The sequence below is a fragment of the Triticum urartu genome, chromosome 2, assembly GCF_003073215.2.
Source record: "Triticum urartu cultivar G1812 chromosome 2, Tu2.1, whole genome shotgun sequence".
NCBI classification, from domain to species: domain Eukaryota; kingdom Viridiplantae; phylum Streptophyta; class Magnoliopsida; order Poales; family Poaceae; genus Triticum; species Triticum urartu.
Genome location: NC_053023.1, coordinates 107,100,309 through 107,122,031, shown reverse-complemented (window position 1 = coordinate 107,122,031; position 21,723 = coordinate 107,100,309).

Sequence of the window (21,723 nt, the reverse complement as noted above, 5' to 3'; positions counted from 1 at the left end):
GGCCCATTGTCAGTGCCTATCAGGGGGTGCTTAGCTGGCGGCGGTTAGCACTAATGACGTCCATGTCGTTACGCCGGAGTTTGGCTGGCGACAACCATCAAACGCGGCGGAGTTCGCTCGGAACTCGCCAGAGGCAACGGATCGATGCGCCAAGGGCACCAGAGGATAGCCCATGCCTGTGCACATCTAGGGAGACCAACAGGAGGTGCGGGGGTGGCCAGAGTTCGCTGGAGGGGAACCCGCAGCGGCTGCCGGAGTTCGGGGCTGGTGCGGGTTAGCGATGCGGTGTTCTAACGAGTGAGGCGATGGGCTAGCGGGGCGCTACGCAATGCGGGGATCAGGTTAGGCGTGCCGGGGTAACCTAATGGTCACCGGAGCTACGCCGACGATGAGCTCAGGCGGCGGCGTGCTACGGCCAGCTACGAAACGACGGCTACGACGAGCGGAAAGCCACGAGGTTAGGGGCAAAACATGAAGGAGCTCATGGTGGGTCGGATGAGGTAGACGGCAAGCTCGGGGAGGCGGAGACGGCGGCGAATCGGCGCGTGTGGCTTCCGGCGACCAAGGAAGAAGAAGACGAGGTAGCCGGTGATGCAGGCCGTCCCAGCGCTCGGGGCCAGGGTGGGGCGGAGCGTCGGACGATGGCGGAGGCCGTGGATAGCGCGGGGAGGCGAGGGAAGCACGGTGGCCGTGGCAAACGGCGTCGGCGGCGACGAGCTCAGCTCGGGCTGCGCGCGAGAGAGAGAGAGCAGAGGAGTGGGAAAGGTCGGGAGAGAGTGAGAGGTTTTCAGGGGGGTGCATGTCGCCCTCGGGTGCCTCCAGCGACGAGCAGGGAAGAAGGAGGTGGCCGGCGTGTGCTCGCGCGCGGCGGCCACGCGCGCGCTGTCCTTCTGTCAAAGGAGGAAGAAGACCGGGGAGCCCCTGGTGGGCCGGGCCACTTCTGCCAGGTAAGGCCCAGGTGAGGTGCACAGGTAACCTCTCCCTCTCCCTCTCCTTTTATTTTTGTTTTCTATTTTTTATCTGTTTGTTTTGATTTAGCAGGGGTACTAAACCAATTTATTTGCTTCTGTAAATTATTGTATGGACTAGAGATATTATTCTAGAGCCCCACAATAATTTCCAAAATTATTGGGCATGTATTTCTTTTATAACAGAAATAAAGCCAATTCAAATACATTATGATTTAATTCAAATGCCCAAAATAAATATTTCTGTGACTCCAAAAATATTGGTTTGAATTTTACCTCCTACCAATATTTTCTCAGAGTAACAAGAACATTTCCTTGGACTCATTTGATGAGAATTAAATGTTCATTATTTTTGAACTGGTTTCTGAGGGTTTCAACAAACCTCAATTCAACTTTTAGAAATTTTGGCCATGATGCATGAGTGCAGATGCAACTATTCCACTCAGGTATTCTAGGGCTGTGACATTCATGGGGAGGCAACGGAATGCGTCGTGTTCATGGGGAGGCAACGGAATGCGTCGTGGTCATCGGGATGGCTTGGACGGAACATGCGATGGAAACGAGGCCTGGCGTACCGCAGAACGGAGGAAACGGCCTTGTGTTCGACCGGCCACGTTCGAAACGGGATCCTGTTCATCGGGAGGGGTCTGGCGTGCCGCAAAACGGAGGAAACGGACCACCTACGGTCGAAACGGGGGTCCTGTTTATCGGGAGGGGTGTGGCGTACCACAAAACGGACAAAACAGACATGTGTTGGACTGCTACGGTCGAAACGGGGGTTCTGTTCATCGGGAGGGGTGTGGCCTACCGCAAAACGGGACTCCACGGGATACTGTTCATCTCCACCGTCGACTCCCTCCAGCCTCCACGAGCTACTGTTCATCCACCGTCGACCTCCTCTAGCCTCCACCTGCGACTGTTCATCCACGGGCTCCTGTTCATCCAGCCTCCATCGCGCGCTACTCCACCGGCTACTGTTCAACCAGCCCTCTCCACGGGCTCCTGTTCAACCACCCCTCCACGGGCTACTATTCATCCTGCCCTCCACCGTCTACTGTTCATCCTGCCCTCCACGGGGTGGTCCTATTCATCCAACCGTCCATGGGGTCCTGTTCATCCAGCCCCAACCGGCTCGATCGATCAGGTCCGGTTCATCCAGAGGCAACACCACGGGGTCCTGTTCATCCATCCCCACCGAGAACTATTCATCCAAACCCCCTGCAACGCTCACTGTTCATCCAGAGGTAGCATCGATCGGCTTCAGTTAGCAGCAGTAGCGAAGGAATCGCTCGATCGGGTTCAGTTAACAGCCATCGATCGATCGCTCGGGTTCAGTAACGCGTAGCCTGTAGTGCAATCGCTCAGGTTCAGTTAGAGCCCAACGCCTTGCTCGGGTTCAGTTAGAGCCAATGCCTCACACACACGTGCGTACGTGTACGAGAGAACCGCGCATCGCTCGGCCGCCGACCTCCCACTGTAACAGGGAACTCCTCCGAAATTTTCCTCCCCCTCGCTTCTACCACGGTTTTTTCCGTCATGGACGGCCCAAAGAATGTCATGCAGCTGCGTCTCCGGCCCGCCCAGGACGAAAAGCCCATTTTCTGTCATGATTTTTTGTCATAGAAGTAGGAGCCCACCACATCTATGATGATACCGGGTTTTGTCACAATTATCGTCATAGAAGTGTCATATGTATGACAGAAAAAAATTTCGTTCGGCCCAAAATGTCACGGATGTGTCTTTTTTTGTAGTGCAAGATCATCAATCAACCCAAAGATAAAGGATATCTACTCAAAACATCATAGGATGGAAACACATCATTGGGTCATAATATGTGGCATAAAGCACCATGTTCAAGTAGGGATTACAACGGGGTGCGGGAGAGTGGACCGCGTAAAAGAGATGAGGATGGTGATTGATGATGGTGATGTTGATGAAGACGATCACCACGGCGATGATTCCCCGCCCGATGGCACTCCCGTGCCACCGAGAGAGAGGAGGATAGGTTCTCCCCCTTGTGCTTCCTCCTCCATCGCCTCCCCCCTGGATGGGGAGAGGTTCTTCCTCTGGTGCTTGGCCTTCATGGTGATGATGGCCCCTCCGGGATCCTCCTCCATAGCCTCCGGTGATGATGGCCCCCTCCGGCAGGGTGCCAGAGAGGGCCTAGATTGATTTCTTGTGGCTACAGAGGCTTGCGGCGGCGGAACTTCCGATCTAGGTTATTTTTCGGAGGTTTGGGCATTTATAGGAGAGGTTGGCGTCAAGAACAAGTCAGGGGGCCCCATGGGAAGTCCACGAGGCACAGGAGCGCGCCCAGGGGGGTGGGCGCGCCCCCACCCTCGTGGGGCCCACGGGACTCCCCTCCGGTAGATTTTTGTTCCAGTATTTTTTATATTTTCCAGAAAAATTCTCCGTTGATTTTCATCGCATTTCGAGAACTTTTATTTCTGCACAAAAACAACACCATGGTAGTTCTGCTGAAAACATCGTCAGTTCGTGTTAGTTCTAATCAAATCATACCAAAATCATATAAAACTATTGTAAACTTGGCATGAATACTTCATAAATTATAGATACGTTGGAGACGTATCAGCATCCCCAAGCTTAATTCCTGCTCGTCGTCGAGTAGGTAAATGATGAAAGAAATAATTTATGAAGTGTGAATGCTAGCAAGTGCATAAGTTTGATCAATGATAGTTCCAATCACTTTTTGTAGCATCATTATATATCATAACAGTAGCTTAACTCATAAAACTTCTCATGATCAACTAACAAGCTATTCGCATGTTAAAGTATACATCATAAACTTTCTTGAGAACTAACAAACCGTGTTCTTAGTCATCAAACAATTACAATTCATCTTATTTTCGGGAAGAGTCTATGTAAGAGCTTTGATTCAGCAAACTCCACATACTCAACCATCATTTAATCTTTCACAATTGCTAATACTCATGTGATATTAATGGGTTCAAAGTTTTAATCGGACACAAAGAAAGATAGGGGCTTATAGTTTTGCCTCCCAACATTTTACCTCAAGGGTAATGTCAACAATAATAATTTATGAAAACCTACATCCAAGTGGATATATATATATCCAGATCGCTCCAACACAAAGTGCTTGCCAAAGGAAAAAGTGTAAAAAGGAAAGGTGATGATAACCGAGACTCTTATATAAGGGTAGAAGGTAAAAGTAAAAGATAGGCCCTTCGCAGAGGGAAGCAGAGGTTGTCATGCGCTTTTATGGTTGAATGCACAAAATCTTAATGCAAAAGAACGTCACTTTATATTGCCTCTTGTGATAAAGACCTTTATTATGCAGCCCGTCGCTTTTATTTCCTCCCTATCACAAGTTTGTATAAAACTTATTTTCTTCGCACTAATATATCATACATATTTAGAGAGCAATTTTTATTGCACACACCGATGACAACTTACTTGAAGGATCTTACTCAATCCATAGGTAGGTATGGTGGACTCTCATGGCAAAACTGGTTTAAGGAATGTTAAGTAGTATCTCTACTTGGTGCAAAGAATTTGGCTAGCATGAGAGGGAAAGGCAAGCTCAACATGTTGGATGATCCAAGGCAATATAACGTCGGATATAGGAAAACATAACCCATTAAGTTGTCTTCCTTGTCCAACATCAACCTTTTAGCATGTTATATTTTAATGAGTTCTCACAATTGCAAAAGATGTCCAAGATAGTATATTTATATGTGAAATCTCTCTTCCTTCAATATTCTTTCATGAATTGTTCAAGTGACCAATTCTGCGTTTGCTAACTTCCAATAAGTTTACTACCTATACTTATTATGTGTGAAGTCATTACTCCCCATGTTGTAAGCATATGAAACGTATATAAATTCAGATTTATGATATTCAATTCATTCAACCATTTACTCATAGGATATATGTGAAGCACGTGAGTAAATGACAAACTACTCCAAAAAGATATAAGTGAAGAATACTGAGTAGTCAAATAATTAAATAGCCATGGTAGGATTCTTTTTCATTCAAGATTTCAGATCCAAAGATTTTATTCAAACATCAAGTAAAATTGAAAATACGCTCCAAGCAAAACACATATCATGTGATGAATAAAAATATAGCTCCGAGTAAGGTACACCGATAGTTTTGAAGACGAAAGAGGGGATGCCTTCCGAGGCATCCCCAAGCTTAGGCACTTGAGTCTTCCTTGAATATTACCTTGGGGTGCCTTGGGCATCCCCAAGATTAGGGTCTTTCCACTCCTTATTCTCCTCATATCGATATCTCACCCAAAGCTTGAAAACTTCAATCACACAAAACTTAATGGAACTTCGTGAGATAGGTTAGTATGATAAAGAGTAAACCATTCACTTTGGTACTGTCAAAGACAAGGTTCATAATTGTTCTCACACAATGCCTACTGTACCATATCATTTCTACAATTTATATTGAGAAATATAAGCCATAAAAACTAGAAAACAAGCAGACTATGCAATGAAAATAGAATCTGTCAGAAACAGAACAGTCTGTAATGATTTGAACAAAAACCATACTTCTGCTACTCCAAAAATTCTGAAATAAATTGGTGGACGTGAGGAATTTGTCTATCAATCTTATGAAAAAAGAATCAACTCAACCGCACTCTTCTGTAAAAAATGACAGCTAATCTCGTGAGCGCAAAGTTTCTGTTTTTTACAGCAAGATCACATTAACTTTCACCCAGGTCTTCCCAAAGGTCTTACTTGGCACTTTATTGAAAAAAGATATAATACATGATTAATACAGTATCTTAATCATGATAACACACAACAACAGTAAGGGTAAATATTGGGTTGTCTCCCAACAAGCGCTTTTCTTTAATGCCTTTTAGCTAGGTATGATGATTTCAGTGATGCTCACATAAAAGATAACAATTGAAACATAAAGAGAGAGCATCATGAAGAATATGACTAGCACATCTAAACCTAACCCACTTCCTGTGCCTAGGGATTTTTTGAGCACACAATTTATGGGAACAAGAATCAACTAGCATAGGAAGGAAAAACAAGTATAACTTCAAAACTTTAAGCACATAGAGAGCAAACTTGATATTATTGCAATTCCTACAAGCATGTATTCCTCCCTCATAATAATTTTCACTAGCATCATGAATGAGTTCAACAATATAACCATCACATAAAGCATTATGTTCTTGATCTACAAGCATAGAAATTTTACTAGTCTCCACATAAGCAAAATTCTTCTCATTCAGAATAGAGGGAGCAAACTCAACAAAGTAACTGTCATGTGATGCATAATCCGATTGAGAATTAAAATCACGATGACAAGTTTCATGGTTAATATTATTCCTTATAGCATACATTTCGTCACAATAATCATCATAGATAACAACTTTGTTCTCATAATCAATGGGAACCTCCTCCGAAATAGTGGAATCATTACTAACTAAAGTTGACACTCTTCCAAATCCACTTTAGATTATAGTATTATTCATACTCCAAAAGATATAAGTGAAGTTCATGGAGAATTCTACAATTAATATAGACTAACCAATATCCAAGCTCAAAATATATAAGTGAAGCACATGAAGCATTCTATAAAACCAAACTCAAAAGATTTAAGTGAAGCACAAAGAGCAATTCTATAAGATCATACTTAAAAGATATAAGTGAAGCACATGAAGCATTCTATAAATCAATGAAGGTCTATCTCATACTAGCATGGTTCTTAAAGGAAAAACAAGAACACAAAGGACACAAATCATGTGAACAAAACATAAACCGAGGTATACCGATAATTGTTGAAGAAGAAAGATGGGATGCCAACCGGGGCATCCCCAAGCTTAGATGCTTCAGTATCCTTGGAATATTTACTTGGGGTGCCTTGGGCATCCCCAAGCTTGAGTTCTTGCCTCTCTTTATTCTTCTCACATCGGTAACTCCTCGTTCTTCAAACACTTCATCCACAAAAACTTAACAAAAACTTTGTGAGATCCGTTAGTATACTAAAGCAAATAACTATCTTTAGGTACTATTGCAAATTCATTCCAATTTCATATTACCACTTTATATACTATATTCCAACCTCACCACGGTTCATACCCCCCGATACTACCCATAGATTCATCAAAATAAGCGATCAACACGTAGAAAACATAATCTATCAAAAACAGGATAGTCTGTAGTAATCTGGAAGTTTAGTATACTTTTCTAACTCCAGAAATTCAAAAAAATGACAATTTGAAATTTTGTACAGAAGTAATGTGCAAAAAGTTCCAGACCTTTTTGACTTTCCAGTAAAAAAATGTAAATTCACGTGCTACAGCCAAAGTTTCTGTTTTTGTACTGCACAAAGTAAACAAGCAATCTAATCATCCTAAAACCAAGGCTTGGCACATTATTTTTTATAATACAATGGATATATAAAAGGGGATAATTATTTTCAGAGAAGCTTCCATGAATTTTTTTACATTGTTTCCATGAGCATGAACACAAGTGTTCAGAGTCGACCCTCACTTCTCCAATGCATAACCTTCCAATCACTTCTCTTATTGAAAAACTTTTTAGGTATGAGAGGCAAGTAATTTTTATTTATTTTAATTCTTTAAATTTTTTTGTATGTTTCACCCACAACTAAACAGAAACAAAAAAGTAAAAACAAAATCTACTTAGTGAAGAAATCAAACAAGCACACACACGAGAATATCAACCCCACGCTATTACTCCCCGACAATGGCGCCAGAAAAGAGCTTGATAATCCCCAAGTGCAGGGAATCATCCTAGCAATTCCCAATTTTGGAAGTGATAAGTATGGAGTGTTGAACCCACAAGGAGCTAAAGGTAAGATCAATATTCTCTCAAGTCCTATCTTCCACTGATACGACTCTACATATATCAAACATTTGCTTCCAACTAGAAACGGGAAATAAAATTACGTTGTGGGTATGAAGAGGATAACTTTGCATGGTATCGGAGAGATAAAATATAAAAGTAGGTGCTATTATCATAAAGTTAGAATATATTACTAAATATTATAAATAGCGTGTGTGGAATATTGGCGGATCGGTGTGTGGAATTGTCTTAGGCAATTGTTAACAAGACCGGTAGTCGTCATTGCAATTTCATATGAGGGAGAAGCATAAGCTAACATACTTACTCTTCTTGGATCATATGCACTTATGATTGGAACTCTAGCAAGCATCCGCAACTACTAAAAATCATTAAGGTAAAACCCAACCATAGCATTAAAGCATCAAGTCCCCTTTATCCCATACGCAACAACCCCCTTACTCGGGTTTATGCTTCTGTCACTCAAGCTACCCACTATAAGCGAATCATGAACGTATTGCAACATCCTACAGCGGGAATCCCTCACGCTTGCGCGACACGGAGGGCACAATAGGACAACACCAAAATAAAACATACAACTCATACCAATCTAGATCATCAATCAACCCAAATACAAAGGATATCTAGTCAAAACATCATAGGATGGCAACACATCATTGGATCATAATATGTGGCATAAAGCACCATGTTCATGTAGGGATTACAGTAGGGTGCGGGAGAGTGGACCGCGTAAAAGAGATGATGATGGTGATTGATGATGGTGATATTGATGAAGACGATCACTGCTACGATGATTCCCCTCCCGATGGCACTCTGATGCCACCGAGAGAGAGGAGCAGAGGTTCTCCCCCCTTGTGCTTCTTCCTCCATGGCCTCCCCCCTGGATGGGGAGAGGTTCTCCCTATGGTCCTTGGACTTCATGGTGATGATGGCTGCTACCTCTTGAGCACTGCGTTGGTTTTCCCTTGAAGAGGAAAGGGTGATGCAGCAAACTAGCGTAACTATTTCCCTCAGTTTTTGAGAACCAAGGTATCAATCCAGTAGGAGACTACACGAAAGTCCCTCATACCTACACAAACAAATAAGAACCTCGCAACCAACGCGATAAAGGGGTTGTCAATCCCTTCACGGTCACTTACGAGAGTGAGTCTGATAGAGATGATAATAATAAGATAAATATTTTTTTGTATTTTTATGATATAGATAAGAAAGTAGGATTGCAAAATAAAATAGATTGGAAACTTATATGATAAAAGATAGACCTGGGGGCCATAGCTTTCACTAGTGGCTTCTCTCAAGATAGCATAAGTATTACGGTGGGTGAACAAATTACTGTCGAGCAATTGATAGAAAAGTGCATAATTATGAGAATATCTAGGCATTATCATGTATATAGACATCACGTCCATGACAAGTAGACCGAAACGATTTTGCATCTACTATTATTACTCCACACATCGACCGCTATCCGGCATGCATCTAGAGTATTAAGTTCATAAGAACAGAGTAACGCATTAGGCAAGATGACATGATGTAGAGGGATAAACTCAAGCAATATGATATAAACCCCATCTTTTTATCCTCGATGGCAACAATACGATACGTGCCTTGCTGCCCCTGCTGTCACTGGGAAAGGACACCACAAGATTGAACCCAAAGATAAGAACTTCTCCCATTGCAAGAAAGATCAATCTAGTAGGCCAAACCAAACTGATAATTCAAAGAGACTTGCAAATATAACTAATCATACATAAAAGATTTTAGAGAAGAATCGAATATTGTTCACAGATAAAATTGATCATAAACCCACAATTCATCGGATCTCGACAAACACACTGCAAAAAGAGTTATATCAAATAGATCTCCAAGAAGATCGTGGAGAACTTTGTATTGAGATCCAAAGAGAGAGAAGGAGACATCTAGCTAATAACTATGGACCCGAAGGTCTGTAGTAAACTACTCACCCATCATCGGAGAGGCTATGGTGTTGATGTAGAAGCCCTCCATAATCGATTCTCCCTCCGCCGGAGCTCTGGAAAAGGCCCCAAGATGGGATCTCTCGGGTACAGAAGGTTGCGGCGGTGGAAATAGGGTTTCGTCATGCTCCTGGATGTTTTCGGGGTATATGGATATATATATATATAGGAGGAAGAAGTAGGTCGGTGGAGCTGTGAGGGGCCCACGAGGGTGGGGGCGCCTCGGGGGGCAGGCGCACCTCCCTGCCTCGTGGCTCCTTCGTTTCTTTCTTGACGTCCACTCCAAGTCCCCTGTATCACGTTTGTTCCAAAAATAACTCCCCCGAAGGTTTCATTCCGTTTGGATTCCATTTTATATTCCTTTTCTACGAAATACTAAAATAGGCAAAAAAAGAACAATTTGCATTGGGCCTTGGGTTAGTAGGTTAGTCCCAAAAATAATATAAAAGTGTATAATAAAGCCCATAAACTTCCAAAATAGATAATATAATAGCATGGAACAATCAAAAATTATAGATACGTTGGAGGCGTATCAAGCATCCCCAAGCTTAATTCCTGCTCGTCCTCGAGTAGGTAAATGATCAAAACAGAATTTGTGATGTGGAATGCTACGTAGCATAATTCTCAATGTAATTCTCTTTATTGTGGCAAGAATGTTCAGATCCGAAAGATTCAAGACAAAAGTTTAATATTGACATAACAATAATAATATTTCAAGCATACTAACAAAGCAATTATGTCTTCTCAAAATAACATGGCCAAAGAAATTATCCCTACAAAATCATATAGTCTGGCTATGCTCAGCACACAAAATATTTAAATCATGCACAACCCTGATGACAAGCCAATCAATTGTTTCATACTTTTGATGTTCTCAAACTTTTTCAATCTTCAGGCAATACATGAGCGTGAGCCATGGACATAGCACTATAGGTGGAATAGAATGGTGGTTGTGGAGAAGACAAGAAGGAGAAGATAGTCTCACATCAACTAGGTGTATCAACGGGCTATGGAGATGCCCATCAACAGATATCAATGTGGGTGAGTAGGGACTGCCATGCAACGGATGCACTAGAGCTATAAGTGTATGAAAGCTCAACAAAATAAACTAAGTGGGTGTGCATCCAACTTGCTTTCTCATGAAGACCTAGGGCATTTTGAGGAAGCCCATCATTAGAATATACAAGCCAAGTTCTATAATGTAAAATTCCCACTAGTATTTGAAAGAGACAACATAGGAGACTCTCTATCATGAAGATCATGGTGCTGCTTTGAAGCACAAGTGTGGTAAAAGGATAGTAACATTGTCCCTTCTCTCTTTTTCTCTCATTTTTGGGCCTTTTCTCCTTTTTTACGGCCTTTTCTTCTTTATTTATTTTTCGTCCGGAGTCTCATCCCGACTTGTGGGGTAATAATACTCTCCATCATCCTTTCCTCACATGGGACAATGCTCTAATAATGATGATCATCACACTTTATTTACTTACAACTCAAAAATTATAACTCAATTCTAGAACAAAATATGACTCTATTTGAATGCCTCCGGTGGTGTACCAGGATGTGCAATGACTCATGAGTGACATGCATGAAAGAATTATGAATGGTGGCTTTGCCACAAATACGATGTCAACTACATGATCATGCAAAGAAATATGACAATGATGAAGCGTGTCATAATAAACAGAATGTTGGAAAGTTGCATGGCAATATATCTCGGAATGGCTATGGAAATGCCATAATAGGTAGGTATGGTGGCTGTTTTGAGGAAGGTATATGGTGGGTTTATGGTACCGACGAAGGTTGCGCGGTACTAGAGAGGCTGGCAATGGTGGAAGGGTGAGAGTGCGTATAATCCATGGACTCAACATTAATCATAAAGAACTCGCATACTTATTGCAAAAAATTATTAATTATCGAAACAAAGTACTACGCGCATGCTCCTAGGGGGGTAGATTGGTAGGATAAGACCATCGCTCGTCCCCGACCGCCACTCATAAGGAAGACAATCAATAAATAAATCATGGTCCGACTTCATCACATAACGGTTCACCATACGTGCATGCTACAGGAATCACAAACTTCAACACAAGTATATCTCAAATTCACAACTACTCAACTAGCAATACTCTAATATCACCATCTTCATATCTCAAAACAATCATCAAGTACTTCTCATAGTATTCAATGCACTTTTTATGATAGTTTTTATTATACCCATCTTGGATGCCTATCATATTAGGACTAATTTTATAACCAAAGCAAATTACCATGTTGTTCTAAAGAACTCCCAAAATAATATAAGTGAATCATGAGAGATCAATAATTTCTATAAAATAAAACCACCACCGTGCTCTAAAAGATATACGTGAAGTACTAGAGCAAAATTATCTAGCTCAAAAGATATAAGTGAAGCACATAGAGCATTATAATAAATTAAAATTTATGTGTGTCTCTCCCAAAAGGTGTGTACAGCAAGGATGATTGTGGCAAACTAAAAAGCAAAGACTCAAATCATACAAGACGCTCCAAGTAAAACACATATCATGTGGTGAATAAAAATGTAGCCTCAAGTAAAGTTACCGATAGACGAAGACGAAACAGGGGATGCCTTCCGGGGCATCCCCAAGCTTTGGCTTTTGGTTGTCCTTGACTTTTACCTTGGGGTGCCTTGGGCATCCCCAATCTTAGGCTCTTGTTACTCCTTATTTCATAATCCATCAAATCTTTATCCAAAACTTGAAAACTTCACAACACAAAACTCAACAGAAAATCTCATGAGCTCCGTTAGTATAAGAAAACAAATCACCACTTAAGGTACTGTAATGAACTCATTATTTATTTATATTGGTGTTAAACCTACTGTATTCCAATTTCTCTATGGTTCATACCCTCTGATACTTGGCATAGATTCATCAAAATAAGCAAACAACACACGAAAAACAGAATCTGTCAAAAACAGAACAGTCTGTAGTAATTTGTAGGTTTCGAATACTTCCATAACCCCAAAAATTCTGAAATAAGTTTCTGTACGTGAGGAATTTATATATTAATACTCTGAAGCAAGAATCAACCTAATATCTCTGTCCAGTAAAAAATGTCAGCAAATCTCGTGAGCGCTAAAGTTTCTGTTTTTTACAGCAAGATCGCAAAGACTTTCCCCAAGTCTTCCCAAAGGTTCTACTTGGTACAAACACTAATTAAAAGCATAAAACCACATGTAAACAGAGGCTAGATGAATTATTTATTACTAAACAGGAACAAAAATCAAGAAACAAAAATAAGATTGGGTTGCCTCCCAACAAGCGCTATCGTTTAACGCCCCTAGCTAGGCATAAAAGCAAGAATAGATCTAGGTATTATCATCTTTGGTATGAAATCCATAAGTGGCTCTCATAATAGATTCATAAGGTAATTTAACTTTCTTTCTAGAAAAGTGTTCCATGCCTTTCCTTAACGGAAATTGAAATCTAATATTCCTTTCCTTCATATCAATAATTGCACCAATTGTTCTAAGGAAAGGTCTACCAAGAATAATGGGACATGTAGGATTGCAATCAATATCAAGAACAATGAAATCTACAGGCACATAATTCCTATTTGCAACCATAAGAACATCATTAATACTTCCCATAGGTTTCTTAATAGTGGAATCCGCAAGATGAAAATTTAAAGAACAATCATCAAATTCATGGAAACCTAACACATCACACAAAGTTTTCGGAATCGTGGAAACACTAGCACCCAAATCACATAAAGCATAGGATTCATGATCTTTAATTTTAATTTTAATAGTAGGTTCCCACTCATTATGAAGTTTTCTATGGATAGAAACTTCTAATTCAAGCTTTTCTTCATAAGATTGCATTAAAGTATCAACGATATGTTTGGTATAAGCTTTATTTTGATTATAAGCATGCGGAGAATTTAGCACAGATTGCAAAAAGGAAATACAATCTATCAAATAGCAATTATCATAATTAAATTCCTTGAAATCCAAAATAGTGGGTTCATTGCTATGTAAAGTTTTGACCTCTCCAATCCCACTTTTATTAAGTTTTGCATCAAGATCTAAAAACTCTGAATCATTGGGACGCCTTTTAACTAAAGTTGACTCATCTCCAGTCCCATCATTATCAAGATTCATATTGCAAAACAAAGATTTAATAGGAGACACATCAATCACTTTTAGATCCTCATCCTTATTGTCATCAAGTTCTTCCAGTTTGGCGGCCATTTATTAACTAAGGTGGCCTGCTTATCCGAAATTTGGGCTATTAAGTTTTCAAGATGAGCGAACTGAGATTTCAGACCATAAAATTCTTTAGACATATCATCGAGTTGTTTATTCATGTATCCAATAAAACAGTTTTGTTCTTTAAGCTCGTTTCTGAAGAAATTATTATGCTCAAACTGCAAGGACATAAAACTTCTAACGTTGTTTTCAATTTCTTCCAACCTTCTAAGGTGAGGATCAACACTTTTTGGTAAAGCCATCGCGGCAAGAAATCCAACACACAAGCACACGACAAGCAAGCGAAAAAGAGGCGAACGGAAAAAAGGGCGAATAAAATGGCAAGGGTGAAGTGGGGGAGAGGAAAATGAGATGCAAATGGCAAATAATGTAATGCGAGGGATAAGAGTTTATGATAGGTACTTGGTATGTCTTGACTTGTACGTAGATCTCCCCGGCAATAGCGCCAGAAATCCTTCGTGCTACCTCTTGAGCACTGTTGGTTTTCCCTTGAATAGGAAAGGGTGATGCAGCAAAGTAGCGTAAGTATTTCTCTTAGTTTTTGAGAACCAATGTATCAATCCAGTAGGACACTACACGCAAGTCCCTCGTACCTACACAAACAAATAAGAACCTCGCAACCAATGCAATAAAGGGGTTGTGAATCCCTTCACGATCACTTACGAGAGTGAGATCTGATAGAGATAATAATAACAAGATAAATATTTTTGGTGTTTTTATTATATAGGTAAGAAAGTAAGATTGCAAAATAAAATAGATTGGAAACTTATACGATAAAAGATAGACCCGGGGGCCATAGGTTTCACTAGTGGCTTCTCTCAAGATAGCATAAGTATTACGGTGGGTGAACAAATTATTGTCGAGCAATTGATAGAAAAGTGCATAATTATGAGAATATCTAGGCATGATCATGTATATAGGCATCACGTGCGCGACAAGTAGACCAAAACGATTATGCGTCTACTACTGTTACTCCACACATCGACCGCTATCCAGCATGCATCTAGAGTATTAAGTTCATAAGAACAGAGTAACACATTAGGCAAGATGACATGATGTAGAGGGATAAACTCAAGTAATATGATATAAACCCCATCTTTTTATCCTCGATGGCAACAATACAATACGTGCCTTGCTGCCCCTACTGTCACTAGGAAAGGACGCCGCAAGATTGAACCCAAAGCTAAGCACGTCTCCCATTGCAAGAAAGATTAATCTAGTAGGCCAAACCAAACTGATAATTCGAAGAGACTTGCAAAGATAACTAATCATACATAAAAGATTTCAGAGAAGAATCAAATATTGTTCATAGATAAACTTGATCATAAACCAACAATTCATCGAATCTCGACAAACACACCGCAAAAAGAGTAACATCACATAGATCTCCAAGAAGATCGAGGAGAACTTTGTATTGAGATCCAAAGAGAGAGAAGAAGCCATCTAGCTAATAAGTATGGACCCGAAGGTCTGTCGTAAACTACTCACACATCATCGAAGAGGCTATGGTGTTGATGTAGAAGCCCTCCGTGATCGATTCCCCCTGGCAGAGCTCCAGAAAAGGCCCCAAAGATGGCATCTCTTGGGTACAGAAGGTTGCGGCGGCAGAAATCGGGTTTCGTCGTGCTCCTGGATGTTTTCAGGGTATATGGATATATATATAGGAGGAAGAAGTAGGTCGGTGGAGCTGCGAGGGGCCCACGAGGGTGGGAGCGCGCCTAGGGGGTAGGCGCGCCTCCCTGCCTCGTGGATCCCTCGTTTCTTTCTTGACGTACACTCCTAGTCCCCTGGATCACGTTTGTTCCAAAAATAACTCTCCCGAAGGTTTCATTCCGTTTGGATTCCGTTTGATATTCCTTTTCTACGAAACACTGAAATAGGCAAAAAAAACAGCAATTTGCACTGGGCCTTGGGATAGAAGGTTAGTCCCAAGAATAATATAAAAGTGTATAATAAAGCCCATAAACATCCAAAACAGATAATATAATAGCATGGAACAATAAAAAATTATAGATACGTTGGAGACGTATCTATGGCCCCTCTGGGATCCTCCTCCATAGCCTCCGGTGATGATGGCCCCCTCCGGCAGGGTGCCAGAGAGGGCCTAGATTGATTTCTCATGGCTACAGAGGCTTGCGCCGGCGGCACTTCCGATCTAGGTTATTTTCCGGAGGTTTGGGCATTTATAGGAGAGGCTGGCGTCGAGAACAAGTCAGGGGGCCCCACAGGAAGTCCACGAGGCATGGGGGCGTGCCCAGGGGGGGTGGGCGCGCCCCCACCCTCGTGGGGCCCATGGGACTCCCCTCCGGTAGATTTTTGTTCCAGTATTTTTTATATTTTCCAGAAAAATTCTCCGTTGATTTTCATCGCATTCCAAGAACTTTTATTTTTGCACAAAAACAACATCACGGTAGATCTGCAGAAAACAACGTCAGTCCGGGTTATGTCTAATCAAATCTTACCAAAATCATATAAAACTATTGTAAACTTGGCATGAATACTTTATAAATTATAGATACATTGCAGACGTATCAGGAGGTACCAAAGTAATCCAGGAGTGGATCACTGGACAACGGTCAAGAACATCCTGAAATGCCTGAAAAGGACTAGGGATATGTTTCTCGTATATGGAGGTGACAAAGAGCTCGTCGCAAACGGTTACGTCGATGCAAGCTTTGACACTGATCCGGATGACTCTAAGTCACAAACCGGATACATATTTTTATTGAATGGTGGAGCTGTCAGTTGGTACAGTTCCAAGCAGAGCTTCGTCGCGGGATCTACGTGTGAAGCGGAGTACATAGCTGCTTTGAAAGCAGCAAATGAAGGAGTCTGGATGAAGGAGTTCATATCCGATCTAGGTGTCATACCTAGTGCATCTGGTCCAATGAAAATCTTTTGTGGCAATACTGGTGCAATTGCCTTGGCAAAGGAATCCAGATTTCACAAGAGAACCAAGCACATCAAGAGACGCTTCAATTCCATTCGCGATCAAGTCAAGGAGGGAGACATAGAGATTTGGAAGATACGTATAGATCTGAATGTTGCAGACCCGTTGACTAAGCTTCTCTCACGAGAAAGACATGATCAGCACTAGGACTCCATGGGTGTTAGAATCATTGTTATGTAATCTAGATTATTGACTCTAGTGCAAGTGGGAGACTGAAGGAAATATGCCCTAGAGGCAATAATAAAGTTGTTATTTATATTTCCTTATATCATGATAAATGTTTATTCATGCTAGAATTGTATTAACCGGAAACTTCATACATGTGTGAATACATAGACAAACAGAGTGTCACTGGTATGCCTCTACTTGATTAGCTCGTTAATCAAAGATGGTTAAGTTTCCTAGCCATGGACAAAGAGTTCTCATTTGATGAACGGGATCACATCATTAGAGAATGATGTGATTGACTTGACCCATCCGTTAGCTTAGCATTTTGATTGTTTATTTTACTAAATTGCTTTCTCCATAACTTATACATATTCCTATGACCATGATATTTTGCAACTCCCGAATACCGGAGGAACAATTAGTGTGCTATCAAATGTCACAACATAACTGGGTGAGTATAAAGATGCTCTACAGGTGTCTCCGATGGTGTTTTTTGAGTTGGCATAGATCGAGATTAGGATTTGTCACTCAGTGTATCAGAGAGGTATCTCTGGGCCCTGTCGGTAATGCACATCACTATAAGCCTTGCAAGCAATGTGACTAATGAGTTAGTTACGGGATGTTGCATTACGGAATGAGTAAAGAGACTTGCCGGTAACGAGATTGAACTAGGTATTAAGATACCGATGATCGAATCTCGGGCAAGTAACATACCGATGACAAAGGAAACAACGTATGTTGTTATGCGGTTTGACCGAGAAAGATTTTCGTAGAATATGTGGGAACCAATATGAGCATCCAGGTTCCGCTATTGGTTATTGACCGGAGATGAGTCTCGGTAAGGTCTACATAGTTCTCGAACCTGTAGGGTCCGCACACTTAACGTTCGGTGATGATTGGTATTATGAGTTTATGTGTTTTGATGTACCGAAGGTAGTTCGGAGTCCTGGATATGATCACGGACATGACAAGGAGTCTCGGAATGGTCGAGACATAAAGATCGATATATTGGAACCCTATGTTTGGACATTAGAATGGTTCCGGATGAGTTCGGGAGTTTACCAGAGTACTGGGAGGTTACCGGAACCCCTCAGGGAGTATATGGGCCTTATTGGGCCTTAGTGGAATAGAGGAGAGGAAGGCCAAGGTGGAGGGCGTGCCCCCCTAGCCCAATCCGAATTGGGTGGGGCTGGCCCCCCTTCCTTCCTTCTCTCTTCCCCTCCCTTCTCTCCTACTCCTACTAGGGAAAGGGGGGAAACCCTACTCCCGGTGGGAGTAGGACTCCCCTAGGGCGCGCCATAGAGAGGGTCGGCCCTCCCCTCCTCCACTCCTTTATATACGGGGGAGGGGGGCACCCCATGGACACACAAGTTGATCTCTTAGCGGTGTGCGGTGCCCCCCTCCACAGATTTCCAACTCGGTCATATCGTTGTAGTGCTTAGGCGAAGCCCTGCGTCGGTAACTTCATCATCACCGTCATCACGCCGCCGTGCTGACGAAGCTCTTCCTCGACACTCAGCTAGATCTAGAGCTCGTGGGACGTCACCGAGCAGAACATGTGCAGATCGCGGAGGTGTCGTACCTTCGGTGCTAGGATCGGTCGGATCATGAAGACGTACGACTACATCAACCGCGTTGTCATAATGCTTCCGCTTACGGTCTACGAGGGTACGTGGACAACACTCTCCCCTCTCATTTCTATGCATTACCTAGATGGATCTTGCGTGTGCATAGGAAATGTTTTGAAATTACCGCTTTCCCTAACACCAAGAACCATCACTTCACTCTTGGCGAAGTTAATCATGAGGCCTGACATCTCCTGAAAGCAGAGAAGGAGGAACTTGAGGTGCCGTATATCCTCGTCCGAGCCCTGCACCATCATAATGGTGTCATCCGCATATTGGATATGGGTCAATCCTCCATTAGCCATGAGATGGGGGCAAATCCCCCTAATGTGGCCTGCCCACTTGGCCAAGTCTAGGAACATAGCTAGAGCGTCGACCACAAGATTGAATAGGAATGGGGAGACAGGATCACCTTGCCGCACCCCCAGACCAGTTTGGAAGTACGGCTCGACCTCCCCATTTATGCTGACGGCCGTGCATCCACTCGTAACCAGCTGCATAATCCGAGCCACACAATGGTGGTCTAAGCCACGCCTCATCATCACCTCACGAAGGAAGGACCAATGTACAGTGTCGTACGCTTTATGAAAGTCAATCTTAAAAAACACCGCACGAAGGCGCTTGCTCTTGACTTCATGGATAACCTCATGGAGGACGGGAATCCCATCCAAAATATATCGACCTTTCGTGAAGGCCATCTAGTGGTGTACCCTTTGGCCAGAATCCGAAACAGCACATTGAGGACCGTGATGGGTCAGAACTCCCGAATATCGGCTGCTCCATGGACCTTCAGGATCAGGGAGATGATCCAGTAGTTGAGTCGGGAAATGTCCAAACTTCCTCGAGAGAACTCAAGGAACATGTCAAGGATCATCTCCTTGACCATCGGCCAGAACGCGTGGGAGAAGCGAATCGGTAGGCCATCGGGTCCTGGTGCCGAGGCTGGGTTCATTGCTTTGACAAAAGTCTCTACCTCTGTGGCATCAAAGGGAGCGAGGAGCGCAACATTCTCCTCAGGAGAGATATTCTGGTTAGGTGACCAAATATGCTCCGCGAGGGCGATCCCACCCCTTGGGCGGCCGGCAAAAAGCGACTTGTAAAAGTCATCAACTAGTGATCGGATCGCTGGGGGTCCTGGAAGAGCTGACCTCCTTCCCGTAAAAGGGGAATGGAACAGCTTCTCTGACGACCATTAGCGATGTCCTGGAAGTAGGCAGTGTTGGCATCACCAAACAACACCCAGTTCAAAGAGCCTCGTTGGCGCCAATACTCCTCTTCTTTAGAGTAGATGTCCATAAGAGAGTCTAGATTATATCTATGAGTCCATTCCTCTACGGAGAGACCTGAAATGTCCGCATGAAGGTCAAGGGAGTGGATCTCCTCAAGAAGGGAGGACTTCTAGACCCAAAGGTCCCTTCCTATGTTTGCTCCCCATCCTTTCATGAATTGCATGGAACACTTAGATAGGTGATGCCGCTCGTCCTGGACGGACATTTGCCTATGGGGTTCGTTAAGCGCCGCGGTCCAGTGAGCCTGGACGGCAGCCAGAAAGCCCAGCTGTCAAAGCCAGAAAGCTTCAAACCTGAACCGAGGGGGTGGGGTCTCTCATCCATAGAGGACAAGAGCAGGGGCACATGGTCGGACCCGATGCGCGTAATAGCCTGAAGAGAAGTTAAGGGGAACCGAAGCTCCCAATCAAGGGAGACGAATACTCGGTCGAGGACACTAAGGGTAGGGGCAACCTGTCTGTTAGTCCAGGTGAACCTCACCCCGACCCTGTCAAGCTCCAGAAGGCCTAAGTTAGCAACCCAGTCATTAAATCGTCGGATCTCAGCAAGATCGACATGTGAGTTACTCTTCTTAGCGGAGGAGCGGAGATGGTTAAAATCTCCTCCCACCACCACCGGGAGGGTAGCGGAGGTTATCTTGGTATGGAGCTCAGCTAGGAAAGCGGCCGAGCGATAGTGGTCGGCTGGGCCGTAGACTGCTACCTCTTGAGCACTGCGTTTGTTTTCCCTTGAAGAGGAAAGGGTGATGCAGCAAAGTAGCGTAAGTATTTCCCTCAGTTTTTGAGAACCAAGGTATCAATCCAGTAGGAGATCACGCTCAAGTCCCACACACCTACACAAACAAATAAGAACCTCACAACCAACACGATAAAGGGGTTGACAAGCCCTTCTCGGTCACTTACGAGAGTGAGATCTGATAGATATGATAAGATAATATTTTTGGTATTTTTATGATAAAGATAAATAAAGATGCAAAGTAAAATAAACGACAAAGGAAATAACTAAGTATTGGAAGATTAATATGATGGAAGATAGACCCGGGGGCCATAGGTTGCACTAGTGGCTTCTCTCATGAGCATAAGTATTACGGTGGGTAAACGAATTACTGTCGAGCAATTGATAGAATTGAGCATAGTTATGAGAATATCTAGGTATGATCATGTATATAGGCATCACGTCCAAGACAAGTAGACCGAAATGATTTTGTATCTACTACTATTACTCCACACATCGACCGCTATCGAGCATGCATCTAGAGTATTAAGTTCATAAGAACAGAGTAAAGCTTTAAGGAAGATGACATGATGTAGAGGGATAAACTCATGCAATATGATATAAACCCCATCTTTTTATCCTCAATGAAAACAATACAATACGTGTCGGTTCCCTTTCTGTCACTAGGATCGAGCACCGCAAGATTGAACCCAAAGCTAAGCACTTCACCCATTGCAAGAAAGATCAATCTAGTAGGCCAAACCAAACTGATAATTCGAAGAGACTTGCAAAGATAAACCAATCATAATGAAAAGAATTCAGAGGAGAATCAAATATTGTTCATAGATAATCTGGATCATAAGCCCACAATTCATCGGATCTCGACAAATACACCACAAAAGAAGATTACATCGAATAGATCTCCAAGAGAATCGAGGAGAACTT